At 39.1% G+C, this 20,371-nt stretch overlaps 1 protein-coding gene across 2 annotated transcripts in view; it reads left to right on the forward strand.

Annotated features, from left to right (window-relative positions):
* KHDRBS2 (KH RNA binding domain containing, signal transduction associated 2) overlaps positions 1 to 20,371 on the forward strand; it is a 694,643-nt gene that overhangs the window by 648,939 nt on the left and 25,333 nt on the right. The gene's annotated exons all lie outside the window — the stretch shown is intronic.

A 20,371-nucleotide genomic window follows, 5' to 3' on the forward strand; every position in this document is an offset into this window, starting at 1 on the left:
TTATAAATTGCTTTTCAAAATATGCACAGTTATCCTCTAGGATAAAGTAAGAAGTGTGCAGAAAAATATGAAGTTTGTTTATTAGTTCTTTTACTTAGGAGCTATTTAAGTGTCATGCTTTATAATGGCTGATGTTAGTAACTTGAAATGTCATTCATCAATTTCTCTGCTATGCCTGGTTTTCTCTATTTTTTCTGCTCAATATGTTTTTAAAGGCAAATAAGTACTTTCAGTAATATTGTTAGATGGGTTTCAGATTTTTGTTTAGTGTTTACACTTAAAGAAAAATATCTCTGTGTTGGAGACATCAGATAAATTCTGCATTAGGTCTGATTTTGTCAGACTACCCGATACTTTCAACCTCATCACACACAAAATACAGAAAAAATAGGTGCCCATCAAACACCTTTGAACATAATATGTGTAATAATGGTGAACTTTTGTTTAAACTGGTTTGTAAAATGGCTCCGCACTTAGGGCTAAATCCGTCTCACTTTAACCCACATGAGTTGTCTCATTGATTTCAATGTATTCAGTATATTCAATATTTAGGCAAGTAAATCAATCAAGATTTGGCCTTTTTTTTACCAGATTATACATCACATGGGTTGTTTCCTATAATAATAAATAAAGTGCCTCATTCTTAGATACACTTATTTACCTTTAGAAGTTGGCATGAAATAGAGTTACATCCATTTTAAGGCCTCTTTATTGGTGTCAGAGTGGTGGTAACACAACCTTAGGGCATGTCTATATACAAAAGTTGTATTGCTGTAATTATCTTTTATAGTTAAAGCAATACAAACCCCTTGTGTGTAGGGAGATAGACTGGTATAAAGGTGCTTATTCCAGTTTAGTTTATTCTCCTACCAGGAGGGGAATTAGCTATATTGGTATAAAGCAGGGGTCAGCAACCATTCAGAAATGGTGTGCCGAGTCTTCATTTATACGCTCTAAGGTTTTGCATGCCAATAATACATTTTAATTTTTTTTAGGTCTGTTTCTACAAGTCTATAATATATAACTAAACTATTGTATGTAAAGTAAATAAGGTTTTTAAAATGTTTAAGAAGTGTCATTTAATATTAAATTAAAATGCAGAGCCTCTCGGGTCAGTGGCCAGGACCTGGACAGTGTGGGTGCCACTGAAAATCAGCTTGCGTGCTGCCTGCGGTATGCATGCTGTAGGTTGCCTACCCCTGGTATAAAGCATATTTATACGGTACAACTGCATGTATACTGTGTGTATACCACATAACTATTATGGTAAAAAAATCAAACTCCTCACCAAAATAATTATACCGATACAAAAACTGTGTAGATCAGGCCTTAATGACTGTGTATAAACTGTGTATAGATTCAGGCCCAAATAGCGTAAATTAAATTTCTCAGCAATGGGTCAGATCCTTATATGGGGCATACTGGAGTAGCTCCTTTGAGTATGTGGCCCAATACATACAGTATAGTCAGGGCTGGTTCCAGACACTAGCCCAGCAAGCAGCTGCTTGGGGCGGCCAACAGTGAGGGGCACGTCCTGGTAAACAGTGAGGGGTGACACGTCCCGGTCTTTGGCAGCAATTCGGTGGCGGGTCCCTCTCGGAGCAAAGGACCAGCCACTGAATTGCCACCGAAGACTGAAGCGGTGGCGGTAGAGCTGCAGTTCCTAATCGCAGCTTTTTTTTTTTTTTGCTGCTTGGGGTGGCAAAAACCCTGGAACTGGCCCTGAGTATGACAGTAGCATAATGTCATCTAAACTACTGTCTGAGGGGCCAGTTTTGCAATCATTATTTGTGTTGAGTAAAAGAGTTGCAGAATCAAGCCCTTAGGACAACGATCTGTTGTAAAATATTCTACTTGCTTAAAAAAATCAGTGTATTATTTGGAAGGAAATAGCATAAGTCAGTGCGTGTAAATATTTTTGCAAATAGTTGTTTATTTCTTTAAAAGAAAATATGAAAAAGTACCTTGAGATCACAGGTTTACATACCATTCTTACTCATCATTTTCACAGACTGTTTCTTACATTGCCAATGTGTTCTACAGCCAGCAAACTTTATCTTTTTAATAAGGAATCCATCCTATAACTAATTTATGAAACCACTACATGGGGCTATGTTCAGTCCAATTGTCATCCATCTTGAAAGCTTATGTGACAAGCTACTCTGCATTCCATATTAAACACCCAGTGTACATTAGGGTCAGCCATGATTCTACAGCTCTGAAATCAACAGCCATCATCACAAAATATGTAGATGCTTTGCTGTTCAGTTTTATCGATTGTGAAGTGCTTGTCAGCAAATAGGCAAGTTTTAGTTAGTAGGATTCAAACCCTGATTAGTTTTCTTCATAATATCAAAAAAGCTAATTTTGCTTATCTAAACTAAGCATGTTTAATACACAGGAAGAGAAGCAAGAGCTGAAAATTGGAATTTTCATTAAAATCATTAGAAGGCTATTTGTCAAAGTTGAGTTATTGTGCAAAATTGTTTCATCTTTAAAAGACATTACTGCATTTTTATTCTGACTAGTTAAAGTAAAAATGCCTTGTCATTCTAGACTGTTATTTTACAAATTATGCAAAAATATTCCCAAAATGAAATAAAGTTGAATATTGTTTTTTAATAGTGTTCTCTTTTAATGTAGAGTGGTTTCTTTGTAAAAAATATTCTCTTCTTTCATGATTTGCAGTAGCCAGTACATGTTTTCTTGGTTAAAAACCTTTGTTGTGTCGATTAGGGATAGGGTGACTAGACAGCAAGTGTGAAAAATCAGGATAGAGGGTGGGAGGTAATAGGAGGCTATTTAAGAAAAACCTCCAAATATTGAGACTATCTGGTCACTCTAATTAGGGACTCCTTGGGTAGACCATTGTAATGTAAACATAAGCAAGATGTATTCGAAGTATTAATTGCTTTCAACATGTTCAGTGGGGTTGGTGCAAAACTGTGATTACTAGAAGTGTTACACGCAGAATTTTAAAGACTGCAGTGGGAGATTCACATGTTCTGGTGCAGTTTGCACGCCTTATTCTTTCAGAAGCAGATGACCTTGAAGGGTGCATTATTCCAAAGGTGGGAGGTAGCTTTAAAAATCAGTCCAGGGCACGATCTGATCACTGCCAACAAAAGCTCTCTGGGATGAATCAGAGTATCTTCTGGCTTGCCAAGGCAGGACCTCCCCACTTTCAGGGTTGCACCACCATCTACAGGTTTTTGGAAGAGTAAAGGTTGCAGGAAAGTTACATTCCTGTGCCCTCCTTTTTGATGAAATTTCTGTGGCTGAGCATTCAAGATCCTGGGTTCTGCAGACTTGTGCTGTTGTAGCTGAAGGGATAAATTGGGCCATGTCCCTAGAATAGCAACAGTTTTAATGTGGAAAATCAGCAAAGCTCATGTTATAATAGCTTTTCCATCAGAGCTCATCTTGTATCATTATATTCTGAAATAGAATGAGAAAATTTTAAATCTTCATATTAATATATTCAGAAACTCAGGAAATATGGTATATAGGGCTTGAACCTTCAAGAACCTCAATGCCTCCTGCTAGTTTCTGAGGGCTCCCAGGCTTCATTGAAAAGAATATTACAGCATACCCATAATGCTATCAGCAGGTCTTTCATTTACACTATCAGATATTTCTCACTGTTTGTATCACATTCTTTCCATAATGTGGTGACAATTACCCCATATACTTGAATATAAGCTAGTACAGCAATGTTGAAACTAGAAAAAATGAGCGACTTGCATATAAAATGAACTCCTCATACCAAGTCCACCCACACATCTTGCCCAAACCACTTCACCTTATCTCTTGAGTACAAATAACCCCCACCCTCAACCCAATGCAATGTGTGTCCTGGCAATGCGACAAGTTTGTATCCATCAAGTTGAAGGTCATAGGACCAGGGGTCAACACAGCAGGTTCATGCCCCACTGTGCTCCATAGCATCTGAAGTAGGATTGGACTTGTGAATTTGCTACTGTACAAATTTTCTGTCTGTAGAGAGGCCATGTCAGAGTCGTAGTGACTGTTGCAGCCTTGAAGCTGCAGTAGCTACTACATAGTGACTTGGCAACATGAGCCGAAAGATTCCTTCCCTTCCAAAAGCCATCCAGCAACCCGAAGCCCAGCCAGCCAGTACCTAGGCTGGGCACGGGGCTGAGGATCTGGGATTTAATACAGCGACTTAGTTACCATAATTGAAGATCAGTTACACTTGATATTTTAGCATAAGCACATTAACTAATTTTCAGAATTATAGTCCAAATAAATGCTAAGGTTAAGAACAATTAAAGAAGTGTTTTGTTTTATTCAGTGGAAAAAATTAATTTGGGCCATGTGAGTGAAGTTTGCTTCTAGGGACCAATGATGTACAATAATGGAATCATTTTCTTTTGCATGTTCTTGCTAATAGACAGTATTCAAAAGGCTTGGAAGACCTGATAAATACAATTGTAAAGTTAAAAAATAAAGGCAGGGTATGAGACTAAAATTTAGAGGTAAAAGCACGGTAGAGAAAACGTTTTGTTGAGATCTGAAAAGGGAATGTAAAATGTAAAAGGGATGTAAAATGTTATGCTTATAAAAGGCACACGGGATCTTTTCAGGGGAAAAGGCAATATGCCACGTTTATTGAAAATATAACAGCGTATGCATTCAATCTCTCTCTCACACACACACACACACACACGTCCTGCAGATGGCCTTATAGTTACCAGTCTGTCGTAGTTTGAGTCAATCTAATGGTCGGTTAGACTGGGCATGGGTGAAGAGCTGGGTTCTGTCGGTTGCAATCTGATGCTCCGAGGCTTTGTAGAATTGAATCCAGAGTTCTATGGCAGAACACCCCAGCTTTATGATTATAAATTCCCACTTTAGTGTATGAATTTTACAATGTTATTCTGTAATCGTTAGTTCTTAATGGTGTTAATCTTGGGGTTTTCTGCCGTTATCTCTTATTTGTTGTCTTACCTTCATGAGTGTTTGCCGTACCTCTGAGGTTGTCAGTGCTGCTAACTCGTTTAGCATCAGATACAGTGGATGTTTTCTGATCGTTTCTTGCTGTCTTTTCAAGTCTCGTACTTATTCTTGACCATCTGGACTTTTGTGATGGCTTTCACACTCATCCTCAACTATCCACACATTCTTTACTCACACCAAACAATTTAACAGAGAATTTCAGCCAAGATTACAGTTATATAGTTACTAAAGAGATTACAAAAGAACCTTACACAACTTTACCACGCAGATAAGAAACCAGGCCTTGTAGCAAATTTAAAAGTTTATTAGAAAATGTTTAAAAATTGATGATACAGAGAGTTTGAAATGTCAGTTATTGGTCATCAGGGGTAACATACAGAGTATAGGGGGATTCTAGTATTTTGGTATTGGACAACACATAACATATACAGTCTGCAATGTACCCAATGTGGGGGGTATACGGTGGGTGAGATCAAGATACAGTCAGCAAGCAGTGAGGGTACATCACTCATATAGAAAGTTACAGACAGTCATGGGTATAAATAAGCAGGCCGGGTAATGGGGATAGGATGACCCTCACATGGTGGAGTTCAGTTCAGTTCGGTGGGTTCAGGGCTCACAGGATAAAGTCCAACACGGGAGGTTTACAGGTCTTTTCCCCCTTGTGGGTGCACAAAGTCACGCCGGCTCACTCTTGGTATTGGCGGTGGCCAGTGATGTGCTCTATGTAAATGTCTCTAGACCATCGAATAGTGTCCAAGACCATTAGGTGTCTCATGAGCCACACGTTGCGACGGCCCACCCCACAGGTCCTACTGTAATGAAAACTTATCCTAACACAAAAGGTGAACATAATCAGCCATAAGGACTGTTCTGGTCTGTTCCTGCCTTAACATCAGTTCAGACACAGGCTGCCTGTCTGATGCATTTTTACAAATGGCCCCTTGGGCTATTCCTTTTTGCTGTTCAGAAAGGGTGGCTGCAGGATATGGTCAAATCATACATCAATACATTTAATACATGCTACATTATTATATCCTTTATTCTAAATTATCCAAAATACAAACATAAAATTCTACTACTACAAAATCAAAAGGGCACAGAAGTTCTGGAAGGTATTTCCATCTGGATTGTGCTGCGGAGGAAAAAATGTGTGTGTCAGTAAAGTCACAATTATGTGAAATATAAACACGGATTCCAGGGTTAGGCTTTTTGTGCAGTGCACTGCCTGCCAGCATCACTACAGTTCTGGAAAAATCCCATAAAAAGTGTAAGAAGGATAAAGGCATCAGAGTTCTATAGAAGTTTAACCACCCTATAGAGTTTAATAGATAATTATATTCTTTCTATAGTACTTTTAAACCATTCCGTGGAATGGAACAGAGAATTATATCCCTACAATAGAATTCTCTGTTGTTCAATAATTCTATAAAAGAATAGTAAGGTCTATATGACTTTTTCATACATGTCACCTGATCTCTTTAAAGAGGATGTAGAGATACAATTGTGGGTTCCAGATTGGAATAGGTTGAAATGATTTGGACAAATTCTGAGATAGGGTTTGGTAAATTCATTTTATGGTGGGTAATAAGATGGTGGGTGGCAGGTCAGTAATTTTTAGTAGTATCTTTTTCATGATATCAAAACATAAATCTGAAGTTTCTTGATGTGCAAATATTTGTTTTTGGGATAGGGCACTTTGTTTATTAATTTGTTTTAGTGCCTAGTGCCATAGCAACTAGGTACACTTATTACAAAAATTAGAAACATATAAATTACATATGCCATAAAAGCTGTCATAAAATAAAGATCCACATTATCAAAACTGTCACCAGCAACAGTAGACAAAGAACATCTCAGCCCCCTGTAACAAGCCAAACCAAAATAAACCTGAAGACAATCACCTGAATGCTAAATAGAAAGATGAGATTGACATTGTGTTCTGAAGTTTGTTCTGCTCATTGAAAATCTGAGACTGCCCTGCAATTTGCCATAGGAAATTAGAAACTAAGAACAGTGAGCAAGAGCATCCCAGCCAATCTTAATAGTTTGGGCCACGGATTTAGAAAAGTTGCTCAGGTAACTATCTCAGACCAGTTTGGGCTTTACAGATAGGCACCAAAACTACCATTCACTGATCTATTATCTCATTTCATTCTTAGAACCATTATTGTTGTTATTAATTATGGAACTGATCCAAAGCCTCTTGAAATCAATGGAAGTCTTTCCATTTTCTTCTATAGGTTGATCTGGCCCTGTATGTTAAATACCAATGTTTTGCTTGGCACCACAAAAGAAATTAAACAAGTCAGGGCTTCTGTCCAGAAGAAATTACAATAATGATTAGTAGTACTTTGCATAGTTTGGTTTTTGAATGTATTTATATTTTGTAATGAAGACCTACTCTGTAGAGTAACTGGTTGATAAAGGCAGGAATGCATAGATGAACTGAGGATATCCATAGTGATATAGTTACAATTTTATTAATTTTTTCTAAACCTTCGATGATCACTATCTGCCTAACTGATTTACTATAATTTTATTAAAAGTTTCCAAAGCAAGGAAATATGTGTCTTGTATTACCCTAAATCTATTAAAAACATCTATGTGGTGGAACAAAGGTCTGAAATATAAAGAGACTATGTGAATTTAAAATTGAGAAACAATAATTATTTTAACCTCCATTTAGAATATATCACTATTTAAAGGACCATTTTGATTATATAAATATTAGTAAATGGGTATACTCAGTACTTACCAAAAAACATAAATGATTTCTTTTCTGGAACAACTGAATCACCTTTTGAATATAAATTTGATTGTATCAAAGAAAACCAACATTCTTAAGATTAAATAAGCATGAAAGAAATTTCAGGCTTTCATATTTCAATCTGTAAATCAGAACTCATGTTTATAGAACAAAGGTCAATTTTAGACTCAAGCTATCTTTGGGTGAGGCAGGTATTGATGTGTTAACATGAAAAAATGGAGGTAAAGACTCTGCAAAAGGTAATTAAACAAACAAAGTCTTGTTTATTCATGAAGTGTTTGCCAAGATGCTGTATAGGCACTGTCAGAATGTTTTGATTTCTTTTAGAATATTTAAATTGACAATGATGCAAATAAAATCTCCAAAGTGTTTTAATGTCTTGATGAGAGCAAATTTTATTTTGAAATTAGTGCTATGTATATTATTCTATTACCATTATACAGTACCCCTACCTTAATCAAAGTACATTTTGTTATTATTAAGGACAAATAATGGAGACAACCTACAACTATGAGTTTACTTGACTGTATCATATCTGGCATGCTGTTCTGAATGTGCTAGCTGATGATAGATGGCTTATTTACTGGAGAACAGTGGCTATATTTGTTACTCTGCTTTACATTTCAGGGATTTCACATTGTATCCCAACAGCAATCAGAGACTTTGAAAGCAAAACAGCTGAGCTATGCGTTTTGGTTTTCTTAGTATTTCTTAGTATTTCTTTATTTCTGCAGAGTAAACAGGTCAAAATGTAAAGACAAAACATTTTGTATCAGAGTTCACTGGATTCACTTACTATTTTGTATTGAATGCCCAACCAGTAATTCATTATATTTCTCCTAACAATATTGTACTGTTATCAGTCAAATCCAGTTGAAAGGTCTGTCACATGCAGACCTGTCTTTGTTGTGCTTCCCAAAAGATCATATTCCTTTGTATACCTACAGCAGCTACAAAAGATAATTAAGAATATTCTCATTCAAATGAAGTGCTGATAAAATAGAGACCTAGACAGAGTATGGTAATAGTGTTTTAAATGGATAGCTTATTGCTTATTCTGTGTGGCATTTTGAACGTAACACATCTTTTATGTCTGTGTTAGAGTGCATGATGTAAAGCTGTAAACAAGCAAGAAAAATGCTCTATCGCAGGGTTTCTCACACTGGGAGTCCTGACCCAAAAGGGGGTCACCAGGCTGTAATAGTGGGATCACAGTATTGCCACTCTTACTTCTGCACTGCCTAGGGTGATCAAACAGCAAGTGTGAAAAATCAGGACGAGAGGTAGGGGATGATAGGCGCCTATGTAAGATAAAAGCCGCAAATATCAGGACTGTCTCTATACAATCAGGAAATCTGGTCACCCTAGCACTGTCTTCAGAGCTGAGCACCAGCAGCTGCTGGCCAGGCACCCAACTCTGAAGGTAGAGCTGCCACTGCTCCCAGCAGCAGCCAGAAGTAAGGGTGGCATGGTATGCGGGGGGTCATCACTTGGGGGGGGTCATCACAGCCTGGAATATTTTCAAAGGGGGGGATCCATCATAGGCAACGCACATAAGGAGCCACACATGTGACCTGGGACTGGCTGGGCAGTGAGATTGGAGTTAAAGAGTTAGGGAAAAGGAAGGGACTGAAACTGGCTGGGCAGGATGGAGCTGGGATGTGAAGCCTGAGGAGTGGAGACTTGGACTGGGTCAGCAAGGATAATGAGACTGGCAAAAAGGACCCAGGGATGAGAAGACATAAGACTGGGCCCAAGACACTTTGGAAGGGATGGGACAGAAAGGGTCAAGCTCAAGGAAAACAGGTGGAGTCTGTGCCCACTAGAGAACATTCTCCTTTAGATCATGGAATGGAACCCAAGACTCACCATTCTTCTGCTGTCAGCAAATATCTGTGAAGCCAGTCTGATAATGGCTGGTGCACATAGAGCTGACAACCTACTACTGTTATCAGTTACTCCATTAACTCAAGTGGCAAAGGTCTGTGCTATGGATCTAAAGGTTCCAACCCTGCTGATGACCCATATAGGTGTCAACATTATACCAAGTGAAAGACTTTCTGTTTTTTCAGTTGGCTTTTTAAAACATCTAGAAAATCATACACCCAAAAACTGTTCAAAAGCACGTTATTAAGGTTGCAAAGTCAAGCACTCAAAAGTTAGTTGCAGAAGTTGGAATCTTCAGAAATTTTAGATGTTAAAATCAAAGCATTCACTGATTGCGAACTGAAATTTTTCAAAGACTTATAGCGCTCAAATTTGGGCAGTTTTCTAGGGGATGAAAGCAGATGTAGTGAAGAAGGCAAGGGGTTGCAGGAAGAGAAAGGACTGTCCCCAGTTAAGGCGGTTGACTGCTGCCCTGACAAACTGAAGTCTATCCTTGCTTCTGCTACTGAGTTCCTGTGTGGTGCTAACCAAGTCACTTAAATCACACTTTTCACTGGCAGTCACTAATAGTATGTTCCTCATTTTCTGGATGCCTAACTTGAGATCCTGATGTGCAGAAATGCTGAGCATTCACAATGGCAACTGAAGTCAGCAGGAGCCGTGTAAAGTGCTGTACATATTATACAAAGTGTTTCTATAATGCTAAATAGTCTGAAAAACAGTTGTCTCAGATTGAGAACCCAAAATTAGTGGATATTTAACCTCAATTTCTCTCTTCCTCAGCTCCTCATCTGCAAAACGAGGCTACCACCACCCCCTCACCTCTGAGGAGTTTCGTAAAGATAAATTAATTAATGTTTGTGAAGCACTCAGATCCTCTTGTGAGTGAGCTTCATAGAAAAGGACAATAATAATTATGTCTTCAGAGTGGGGTTTGAATAGTATGCAGTAAATAAAGCCTACTGCCACACACTAAACAATAAGAATAAAACAAAACATTGAATAGCTGCTAAGTAACTGTCCATCTTGTGCATTGAACGAGGCGAGGGTCCTATGGAAAAAATAGTCTGGAATCACATAATTTAAAAAAATATAGGTTAAAAAATTAAGGTTGCATGGGCAACCTTAATTGTGGCATATCCTAACTTGTGAGTGCTTGACTTTGCAATCTTCATAATGTTCTTGTAACTTAGTTTTGTGTGTGTGATATTTATATTTAGTTTGCCTAACACAATCCATTATAAAGTTTTCCAATCATTTTTATAAGCAAATCTTTAACACCTCTCTGGTTTGCAGCAGAAACTTTCAGTTTTTCAGGGTGATGCCCCTGGTGTCATAGATGTGACCTTCACATTTTTCATGAAACTCTATTCAGGTTTGGGGAAATTATTGGCTGTCAAAACTCACCATTACCATTAGTAGTTCACTTCTAAAATGCCTCAATATGTCATCAATACTGTCCAGACATCTTCTTTGCGTCTGCTTCCTTCTTTGCCACCCTCCTCAACTTGTGAACACCACACACATCAATAAAAATTCCATTTGACCTATGGAAGGGAGCATTAGGTTAGGATGCAGGAGACCATGAGTTCACGTCTCACTACTTGTACTGACTGATATAAATAAGAGTGAGCCCTTTGCAACCCTTATGAAAGGCATCACATCGTACTGAAAGGTTACACAAGTTGAGACTACAACCCAATCTTTAACTCAACCACTTAACCATACTGTCTTCAGAATAAATCTGCTAAATGTAAGTACTGAGCTGTCTTGTCTATAAACTGAGGATACTCGTGGTTACGTAACTCACTGTTTCAGTGTGATGCATCCTGCACAACTGGGTATTCCACAGAAGCTAATTGCCTACTCCTACTGATAGCTATTACACTTAATCCTTTATCTCAAACAGTAGAGGTCTGTGTGCAGTGTTAAAGACCTAAAATCTTGCCTGATTGTGGATGGAGGGGAAGGTATTAAAGTATCACATAATAGACTGTGCTGTTTTTTTAAACCTGAGAAATTACATTAAAATGCGATGCTAAAAGAATATTACTGAGGTTGCAAAGTCAGACACCCAAAATCAGGAAATACCAAAATTAAAATTGTTTGTGTAACCCTAATTTTGCTCTCTTGTACATATTCATTTTGATACAGACTTTAATTACATGATCACTTACCATTTTTCCACAGAACCACTATATCATTCAGTGCACGGGATGGCTAGTGCACAGGGAATGAGACAGAGTTGTGTAGTAATTAGGTTGTAGTCTGTGGTTCCTTACCTCATTTGTTACTGAATTTGGAAGGTGTGTAGAGGATAAATCAAGGAATTGCAGGAAGAAAAAGGATAGTCTTATGATTTATACAGTTGTATTCCCCCAAAAGAGAAGTGAGTTCTAGTCCTGTCTCTATCATAAGCTTTGAAGTGATGCTGGATGAGACATTTAAACCAAAATGTTCATGTGGGGCCACTAATTGTGTGGTCATTTGCTGCGGGTCCAACTTGAAACACTTGTGGCCTAATTTTCAGAATTTACTTCTGCATCTGAAGTGTAAGCTGTGAACGATCAGCACCTTTGGAAGTAAGGCAGTGTGGTCTGGAGGAATAACCGCAGGCTTGGGACTTGAAAAGTTTTAATCCTGGCAGTACCATTGACTCATTGTGTGGTCTTGGGCAAGTTATTTATCTTTCAGTTTCTGCAGTCCATGGAGATAATAATACTCACCACTCATAGAAGTGTGGTGAAAATTAATTACATTGCATCTATACAGTGTTTTGAATATACCAGGTGCTATTCAAAATGCTGGAGTACTCAAAAACCAGGCCCCCATTGAAGGATATCACTCTGAGATATCCAAAATTAGTGGAGAATTTTGCAAATGTTGATTGTAATCTCGTAAGAAGTCTTTTGACAGCATACACAGAGACAGTCTTTGGAAAATTATGGCATACTATGGAATATCAGCAAAAATAGTTAGAATCACCAAGAATCTGTATATAATACCAAATGTGCAGTCAGAGATTATGACATTAGCCAATGATTTGCAAAGAAAATTAGAGTAAGGCAAGGATGTATTATGTCCCCACTATTGTTTGCACAGGTCATCAAGTATGTCATGAGGAGAGTAATCACAGAAGGCAACAGCGGAATTTTATGGTTACACGATAAAGCATAATTGGATGACTTTGTTTTTCCTGATGACATCATCTTGTTCAATATATCACTTAATGAAAGAAAAGACCCACCTTTTGGCAGATACAGCAAAATAAAGCTAGTTTGTTCATCCACAAGGGGAAGAAAAAAATATGTCTATCACTGTCGCAAAAGTAACCATTAGAGTGGATGAAGAAACACAAGAATAAGTAAGTCATTTTATTTATCTAGGGAGTGAGATATGCAATGGTGATGACAGCATGTTAGATGTCAAGCAACGGATACCAAAAGCAGCAAACAAATTTAAAATTGATAAGATTTGGAAAAGTAGCATGACTGGCACAGCCACAAAAATACAAATTTTCCACACCAGCATCACTTCTGTCCTTTATGGAGCAGAGTCATGGAAATCTACAGCAGAAAATGATAAGAAGATCAGTTTATTCCAAAGTAAATGCCTGCAGAAGATCTTCAGAGATCACTAGAAAAAGATTTTTGCAGCATCAAAAATTCTAAATAGAGCAACCCAATCTACAGTATCAAATATGATAAGAAGATGACAAATGGCATATTTAGGACACACATTAAGGATGCTACCAACATGACTTCCATGCCACATGATAACATGGATGTCATTTGCAAAGAGAAGAAAAGGGCACCCTAGACAAATGTTATGTAGAACAATAGAGAAAGAAGTTGGATCCGCTAATATGACACACAGAAGCCTGAACAGACCAGCACAAGACCAAAATAAATAACAAACTGGTGCCCAGTCCACCTGATGGTGCAGGAGGATAAAGAAGTAAAAAGAAGACTCCAGTTCCTCATCTGTAAAAACAAAAAAACAAAAAACAACTTCTTACTTCACCAGGGTATCATGAAAATATATTTATTAACATCTGAGAGGTCTGCTACTAAAGCAATGGACCATAGAAAAACACAAGAGGAGGTGAATAATTTCATATTCCATAGGCACTGACTCCATGGGTGCTTCAGGGCTGGAGTACCCAAGGAAAAATATTCGCTGGTACTTAGCACGCACCAGCAGCCAAGCTCCATTCTGCCCCCCAGTGGCCCCGCCTCTCAACTCTTCCCCCTGCCTCCAAGCACCTCCCGCTCGTGCTGGGAGGGCGGGGGAGGAGTGGGGATGGGGTGCATTCAGGAGAGGGGGCAGAAAGAGGTGGAGAAGAGACAGTGGGGGGGTGGGAAAGGGCAGGGCAGAGGTGGGGCCTTAGGGGAAGGGGTGGAGTGGGGGCAGGGCATGGGGCTTAGAGGGGGTTGAACAACCCTTGGGAAAAGTGGACGCTGGCGCCTATGCCATAATCTGTACAGGGTTTACATGGAATACAATAAATAAGACTTGGAATCACACATTGAATGATGGGGACAAAAAGCAATATTGAACCTCTAAATCATTCAGGTATTTGGATGAGTTGGATCTTGTGGAAAAAATAAGTGATCCGGTAACTAAAGAGTGTATCATAATGCATACACACAAGGGGATACACTCAAAGTTGTCCTGGCAACCTTAAATCTAGTATTTCCTAACTTCCCAGCATTTGACCTTTCAGCTTGTAGATCTTTTCTATGTAATATGCATATCTACCATCATATGTGGTATAAATATGTAGGTGCTAAGGTTTTCATAGAATCGTTAAAAGGTAGGGCTGGAAGGCATATTGAGACTTGAATTTGTAATAATTTAGGACCAAACCCTCAGAGGAAACAGACTGTGCACTCAGGGAACTGCATGTGGAGCCAAAGAACAGCATTTTCAACTTCAACTGACAGCAACTAGCATGTAGCAACTCTTCAGCTTCTGTTGCTGGACAAAGATGGAAGTAGCACAAATACCCTTATGCACTCCTGTACATGAAATTGTTGCCCATACCCTCTCCACTCCCCTAGTCTAACCACAGATCTTTCCCTTGTGTCCATGCATAGAAAACTGACATGGCGCTCCGTTCCTAGGATACAGGAATGTGTAGAGTCTCTCTCCATGGGCTCTCTGTGTCTTGGCTCTCACGTACAGTGTAAACACTGTGTTGCCACTGGGTTTCTGGGTTTGTTCTCTGCAGTTGAGGGGCAATGATCTGGCCTTTAGTTTTCTCAACATTTGGGCCAAATTCTACTTTCAGAGTCAAGTGGCCTATACAAGGGCAGTGTTTGGCCCTATGAAGTCATCTCAGGTATGACATCCTAAAGAAATTTATTTTTACATTTATTTACCTCTGTATTTCCTGTCTTTACCCAGGACTCAAAAATGCTCTTCTCTCTTTCTCTCTCTCTCCCCCCTCAAATTGTAATCCCCAGCACCCCACTTGCCTTCTATGGCAATCCGCAGGGCTGAGTCATTCCTGACTCCATCACTGGGGTAGAACTGAGCAGCCATGTAGGAGCTGAATGATCACAAAGCACAAGCAGCCCACCTAGCTCCTCTAGGCTTTCTGCTACAGGCATACTTTGGGCTAAGATTAGGCCCATTATAAACATTTTACAAGCTAGGATGCGATACCCTTACTTACAGTGAATATTTACACCATAAGCAGGCCCACTGAAATCAATGGCACATTCTATCAGATAAAATACTAAATGTGTGTAAGGGTATCATAATCTAGCCCTTAATTTTTGCTATGGTGTTCAGCCAAACATAGAACAGAGAGAAATAGCCCAAACCTGCAATTTTTGCTCACATAGGTACTCCTTATTGTTGCAAGTGGTCTCTTTCAGTTCAGTTGGACTAGTCTTGTGATGCATTATCATTTGGGGAAATCAGCATATGGCTGGGAGTCAGGAGGCCATGAGTTTTAATTCTGCCTCTCCAACTGGCTGTATGTCTTTGCACAAGTCATTTTGTCTTTCTGTTTTCATTTCTCCATCAGTAAAATTGGGATGATACTACTGACCTACCTAACTCAGGGGTGCATTCTGAGTCAATGTATGTACAGTGATTTGAACATACCAAGTTCTCTAAAAAGGCAATGTACTGTTCTATGGGGTGAGGTTTCCAGGATCTAGCCCCATAGTACTTAGTTAAAACGTACAGTATGTTACAATACAGAACTTGCCAATATAAACATTTCTTTCTAATCAGCTTTCCAGAAAACTTTTTCTAACCCAGAGCTAGTTTCTCTGTGATTTTCTGCCATCATTAGATAATGTTGCTAAGCACTGCCACACAGCGGGACAATTTACTACTGCTTCAAGGCAGACCTGGCATTATTTTCTGAAGTTGCAAAGGCACATTTTTGTTGTTGTTTTAGTACATATTTCCTAAAAGCTGTGGTGGCAAAATAAATAAAATTTGGTTGTAAAGTGCTGGAGATTGAGTGTTCAGCACCTCAGTCACTGGACCGTTTGTAACTAGAATTTTCAGTTAATAGAATTTCAAATTATGTTGCTTGAAAATAGTGAAATTAAAAATAATCTGCCTGATAAAATCTAAACATATACATGTTTAGAGTTCTTTACTAGGTCAGAAATGTAGGATTCCAGTTTGCAAGGGGATGAGTGCTTTACTCTTACTGGAGGAACTGTAATGATTATTGCAAATACTGAGGTTAATTAACTACAGATATTTATTTAGGGCCCAGGTCATTGTCCAGCCTATGCTGCTGTGCAGGAGCAGGTAGGGGACTAAGACCTGAAATGGAGGCTCTTGTGTTCACCCCAGAGCTTGGATCCAGGCATGTTGGGGTAATCAGGTGTTGCATGCCTTACGTTCCACTCCTGGAGCCAGTTGTTAAAGATTGGACATAGAGGGATGTGTAGTTGTCATCACCCACAGCCAACGTAGAGGACAAATTACTAACCATTCAGGAGCAAAGTGGGTATAGGGATGGAATTATAACAGAAACTGTACTCCACCCCATAAAAAAGACAGATTATACATGCACATGCTTGCACCTAGTTACCTAAAACAGTTGGCAGTTTTTAAGGCTCACTGCCATAGCACAGCATGTCTCTACTTTGCAAAGTATAGATAAACAAATGAAATGGTAGAAATTACTATCACTATTTTAGTGAAATTACTATCACTATTACTGTTGACCGTAACTGGGACCATTACATGTGTTAGGTGCTGTAGAAATACATAGGAAGATGCAGTCACTAGCCTGAAGAACTTACCATCTATGACTTTCATCTATACCACTCAAAAATTATACTGGAATTATAAAAGTTTTCCATATGCACGTTTGTTTATATGCCACAATCATATTGGTGTTTGTCTCCCCCTTCCTCTGATACAGTTCTTTTTGTTGAGTGTATCCAAAATTTTCCAAAATATGGTGTCTGAAGTTAGATTCCTAGGTCATATATAGGCATTTAAATAAGTGGCTTGATTTTCAAAAGTGCTCAGCAATCAGCAGCTTCTACTGAGTTCAACTGGGTCCTCAGCACTTTTGAAAATCTGGCCATTTATTTAGGTGCCTGAGAGCCTAAATTCAGGCACCTATTTTTGAAATTCCTCTCCCATGTAATTATATTTCCCTACCTCTTATATTTCCTGTTGAGAGGAAAAATCTATTAAAGATTGTGAGGCACTCAGATGCTGTGGTAGTGGGGGCCAGTACCTAAGATATATTGAAGTACCTAAAATATTCCATTAATATTTTTAATTACAGCTAAAATGAACTTTCTTGATTTCTCTAAATCTACTGGTATGTGCTTCTGCTGTCACGTACAAGATTGTGGTGGCCATGGAAGCAGACAGATAGATGGATGTAAAACAATGAGAGAAATATTTTCACATTAGTCATTACACAGAATTCCCGATGTATATGGCCCTACCAAATTCACGGTCCATTTTGGTCAATTTTACTGCCAGGATTTTTTTTTTAATTAGCAAAAACATCTGAAATTCCATGGTGGTGTAACTATGGGGGTCCCGACCCAAAAAATGGTCAGAATGAGAGAGGTGCAAGACTATTGTGGGGTGGCGGGGACGTGGGATTGCCACTCTTAACTCTGCCCAGCTGCTGGCAGAGGTGCTGCCTTCAGAGCCGGGAAGCTGGAGAGGAAGGCCTCTAGCCGGGTGCCCAGCTCTAAAGCCAGTGCCACCATCAGCAGCAGTGCAGCAGTAGTCTTCTACCTGAGTGGGGGGCTGATAGCTGGAGCTGCAGCCTCCCCCTGTGGGGAGTTAACAGCTGAAGCCGTGGAGCTTCCTGCACCTGGAGGAGATCCCAGAGGTGGGTCTGACCCAACCCAGGAGCAGCACCTGCAGGGGAAGAGAGAGTCTCATCCCTCCCAATTCCCAGACATGATTAGCAGCTGGAACCCTGTGCAGGGTAGGAGCCTCTGATGGGGCACCAGATTTCACGGTCCATGATGTGTTTTTCACAGCCATTAATTTGGTAGGGCTCTACCCATGTATCTCCGCTGTTCCAGAAAGGGATGCTCCAGAAGGAACAACCTCCTCAACTCGAGACTCTGAAACTTCTTACCATCCGCCTGTCCGGAGGAGGGCCACTCGAAGGGAGATGGACTCCAGAGCGTATGCAGCTCAGTAACATCATGTAGATTTGGATGGGCAGACACTCCTGCTTATAAAAGAAGTTTACGGTATTCATATAAGTGTAGTAAAGATCATATTCGGCCTTTGGACTGTGCACTCCACTCTCATTCAGGTCAGAGTCCTGAATGTGCATGTTCGCCCTATGCGATTGTTAACCTTTATAGAGAGAGTGCATCACTTTTATAAGCAGTCTGACACCACCCAAAATTTATTTCTGATTAAGTGCAATTCCTCTCAACTATCTCTAAACTGTCCAATCAAAGAAAATTGTGGCCCAAAGACATGAAATGTCTTTTTGCCACTGAAGCCTGCAATGTAGATCAATGGAGGCTATATTTTAAATAAGAAGACACAAAACTGAGAGAATGTCAAGAGATAAAGTGCATCGGGCTTCCCTGAGTATTTGAATTTGCTCTTGCAAAGTCAGATGGTATTGAAATAGTAATGCAGTGCTTCTTGCAGCCCCTTGGGGTGGCTGCACTTTTACAGGGCAAGTCATTGAAAGAATCCGTCACAAAGTCTACATGATACAATTTAAAGTGGTTTTCCATTAAAGAACTTGGCTACTAAGCTTACCATGGACTTTCTTCCTAGCAATGAGGTCAACCCACCTGTCAAAGTCACAACATTGTACCCTTAAGTGGATCTATTGCTTCCTGCTTAGTCCTCACACCAGAGCAGAGATGAACCAGAATATTAATACATATATAGTTACACATAACAACTGTGCAAGTAAAATACAAGCAACATTGTTAAAATATATCAGTATTGTTTTTTATAAGTGTCAAGCAATAATACATGAGAAATAAAAACAAGTCTGTCACCTTCCTAAAATATTTCTTAATGTGCAATACACCATAAAAGCTGCCTTTATTTATTACAAATAGTAAAACTGTAGTGTTAAACTAATCAGATCAACTGCATAATTTTTGGTGAAGAGGTGCTTATGAAATGGAAAATGAACTCCAGACTGGAAGGCTTATTGCTTCTTAATAAAAAGCAGTGAGCTTTAAACATCAGCTAGTCAGGTGATAAGTTTGTCATTTCTCAGCTGCGTTCCTGGTGGGAAGTTGTCAAGAAGGCTTGACAGCCTTTAAACTTGCATTTTCCCTGTTTATGAACCTCATGTTGCTCTATTAAAACTACTGGGAGATTAGGAGGGGAGCCACAGTAACAGCAGTTCTATTAAAATATATTTGCAGCAGTGGATGTTGAGCAATGTTTATGGTGTGAAAATATGTGTGATTTCTGAAAAGAAATTTTCACCACCCTTCAAATCTGTTCTTTCTTGTCTAATTGTGTCCAGCTACTGTGGGGGACTGAGAAATATTAATGATTAATTACCTAGGTGTCAGAGAAGTACGGGCTTGTAATACATCATTAGAAGCCAGAGATCAGGGAGCCTGAATTAAAATAGGAAGCGCTGAATGAATATATTACTGCTCTATACAATTAACAGCACAAGCCAGAAATCATTTACTTTCATAATTTAGAACAATGGCAGCTCTCCAGTGAAAACATATTTACGGTAATTTTACACTGCTCTCTGCAGGCTTTGTACAAAAGGGAGAGAGATGAATTAATATGCACTAAAGCAGCAGAGGGAAACCCATCATTGAACTATTCTTTTCTTTTTAATCAATCCAGCTTCTTGTACAAAGGAGGCAGAGTTCTGAATAGGTGGAGAGCATCCAGATTATAGAGGGCAAATCAGCATTAGAGGATTAGTCTCTGCAATGTGATGAACTGAGGCTGACTTTTATCTGACCAGGTCTTCTCTATTTTAGCCCAGGTCCAATCAGCAATTTCAAGCTCACCAAACTAGTTACACAGACCTTCTGTCTCTACAGTTCTGATTTCCTTTCCCTATCATAATTAATCCTGCTGTCCTTGAGAAGATGTCTAATGCTGATAAATGTCTCCCATTTCACATCTGCAAGTGTGGGATTGTATAGGAATTTGTAGTAATATTTAATAGTGGTTGGGGTCCCATTAAGCTTCAGAGGTTCTTAAATTGCTTCTTGAAGTTTATTTGTCAGATAACTCAGAGTATAAAAGTAGCAC

Source organism: Gopherus flavomarginatus, chromosome 4 (assembly GCF_025201925.1).
Source record: "Gopherus flavomarginatus isolate rGopFla2 chromosome 4, rGopFla2.mat.asm, whole genome shotgun sequence".
In the NCBI taxonomy this organism is placed as follows: Eukaryota; Metazoa; Chordata; order Testudines; family Testudinidae; genus Gopherus; species Gopherus flavomarginatus.